The sequence below is a fragment of the Cebus imitator genome, unplaced genomic scaffold (assembly GCF_001604975.1).
Source record: "Cebus imitator isolate Cc_AM_T3 unplaced genomic scaffold, Cebus_imitator-1.0 Scaffold136, whole genome shotgun sequence".
NCBI lineage: Eukaryota > Metazoa > Chordata > Mammalia > Primates > Cebidae > Cebus > Cebus imitator.
Window position 1 is genome coordinate 1,159,151 of NW_016107451.1, and position 2,397 is coordinate 1,161,547.

The window sequence follows — 2,397 nt, forward strand, 5'->3', positions numbered from 1 at the left end:
ACGATCACTTGAGCCCATGAGGTTGAGGCCTTAATCTTTATTTTTAGAGATGAGGTCTCACTCTGTCACACAGGCTGGAGTGCAGTGGCACAATCACAGCTCACTGTAGCCGGGAACTCCTGGCTTCAAGTGATCCTGCCACCTCAGCCTCCCAAAGGGCTAGGATTGTGGGTGTGACCCATTGCACCTGGCCCCTGTGTCCCTTTTAAGGAGGAAGACAAATGTTTCCAGAAGTCCTTCAGCAAACGTTCCTTTTCGTCTCATAGGTCAGAATTGAGTCACATGCTCCCGTTTAAATCAACCCCAGACAGTGGGGTACACAGTAGACAGAGATTCACCCCAGCAGGAGGAGAGCCTGGCTCCTCTAGAGGAGCACGTGGTTGCCTCTGAAGGAAGTTTGGATCTTAATAGCCAAGAAGAGGCAGGCTGGGCAGACCTGTGCAGAATGAAGATGGGGGAGGGTGGCCCGAAGACCCAAAGGAGAAGGTGAGCAACGCAGCTCTGGGAGTGCAGGACTCCAGGGTGGCGCCGGGGTCTTGGTATAAAGATCTAGTGGACAGTGTCCCCAGGATGGCATCACCAGGATGAAAGGGCTCTCGACCCGTCGCTTGCTTCAGAGTCAAGCTCCTGGGGCAGAGCCTCACTGGCTGACCCCGGCCGCTGCATTTAGTGCTGCCTTCTGACTCACCTTCCTGGGCAGCTGCTGCTCCAGGAAGGCAGGGAGAGGGGAGCGGGAAGCCTCAGAGCAGAGACTGGGGTGCACAGATGGGCACATCTGTCTCAGCCCAGAACCCAAGGTGAGCTACAGGGACCCAGCATCAGGGAAGATTCTTATTTGCCAGCAGCAGACACCAGCCTTGCCCCATGTAAGTGAAAACCCAGACTTATGTCAAGGCTGTCAGGTAACTCACCACCTCCCGGAGGGTTGCAGGCTCCACAGGCAGGAGCCGTGCCCCCAGCAAGGGCAAAGACACCTCCACCTGCACCTCCAATGTTCCCGCCCAGTCGCCAGCCCCCGCTGGCTCTGCCACCGCCATGGATCCTGCCTGTTCCCGGTTATTTGCTAGTTGAGTCTGGGGTAGGTGTGCTGAGGGGCAGAGCCCGGCTGGGGTCCTTCGAGGCTGGGGAAGCGAGTTCGTGTTCCTGGCAGCTCCGACTGGGAGGGAATAGCTCATTTACATAAATGGAGAACTCTCAAACAGAGGAAGAGAGTTTGGTGGCTGAGTGGCCACAAAGAGCCACCAGTGGCCATGGCATCCTGTCCAGTGGGCATGGGAAAAGCTGGTCTGCTTGTAAAGACCAGGAACCAGGTGTTTGTGGTCAGGCTTCACTGGAGGGCATCACACAGCCCCAGCAGCCCAGCAGAGGTGAGAACCTGGGCAGAGGCTGGGTCAGTGGGCGTTAGAAACTCCTGTTGGCAAACACCTTCAACTTCCTCACCCTTCCTTGACTGCAGTACTCACTGGAAAACCCAGCCCTGGGTGAACGCTTCTCCGCCTCCTGCTGTACCAAGCCACTAATATCACCGGAGCAAGCCACAGCGGTGGGCTGACTGGTTTCACTTGAAATGCTCCACCTCCCCCATCCCCGCCGCCAAGAGGCGCCCTCCACCTGTCTCCCATGTGACTAGGGTATTACCCATGACAGGGAAGGCCTGTGCCATCCTGTCCTCTTTCTCCTCAGACTCAGCCTCTCAAAGTGCTGGGATTACAGGCGTGAGCTACCAAGATGGAAGAAACTAGAGCCTGTTTGTGTGCTGACAGCATGACTCAGGAGGATAGAGAAACTGAGGCCAGATCACCTGAGGTCGGGAGTTCGAGACCAGCCTGGCCAACATGGTGAAACCCTGTCTCTAGTAAAAATACAAAAATTAGCCAGGCATGGTGGTGGGCGCCTGTGGTCCCAGCAACTCGGGAGGCTGAGGCAGAAGAATACCTAAGTGGTGGAGGTTGTAGTGAGCCAAGATTTTACCTCTGCACTCCAGCCTGGGCAACAGAGTTTTTGAGACTCTGTCTCAAAAAAGAAAAAACCAACCTCGCTTGACCCATGGCCCTCCAGGTCCTGCCCTGTTTCTTCGCCGCCCCCCATGGCAAAGCGTCCTGCAGTGTGGTCTCTGGGTGCTCACACATATTCATGAGTCCCCAGACTCCCCTGGGAGTTTCATCCATAATGGCAGCTGGGGCCAGTGACTCACTTTGACCAGTGAAATGTGAACAGGAGAGACATGTGTCACTTGAAATAAAAGTGCAGAGGCCTCGTCCACATGTCCTTTCCTTCTGCGCGGAGACCAGCCGCCTTCTGGGTAGCTGTCCTCTCGGCCCGGGTCCCGGAGCAGAGCCTCAGCCGTCCTGCTGTCCCTGAGCCGTCCTGCTGTCCCTCGGCCGTCCTGCTGTCCCT

The 2,397-nt window shown here is 56.5% G+C and overlaps 1 protein-coding gene across 1 annotated transcript in view; it reads left to right on the forward strand.

Moving 5' to 3' along the window:
* Positions 1-313: 313 nt before the first annotated feature.
* RTN4RL1 (reticulon 4 receptor like 1) overlaps positions 314-2,397 on the forward strand; it is a 20,019-nt gene continuing 17,935 nt past the window's right edge. Inside the window, exon 1 of the mRNA XM_037743160.1 lies at positions 314-486. The gene's annotated coding sequence lies outside the window, so the exon portion shown is untranslated. The remainder of the gene's footprint in view (positions 487-2,397) is intronic.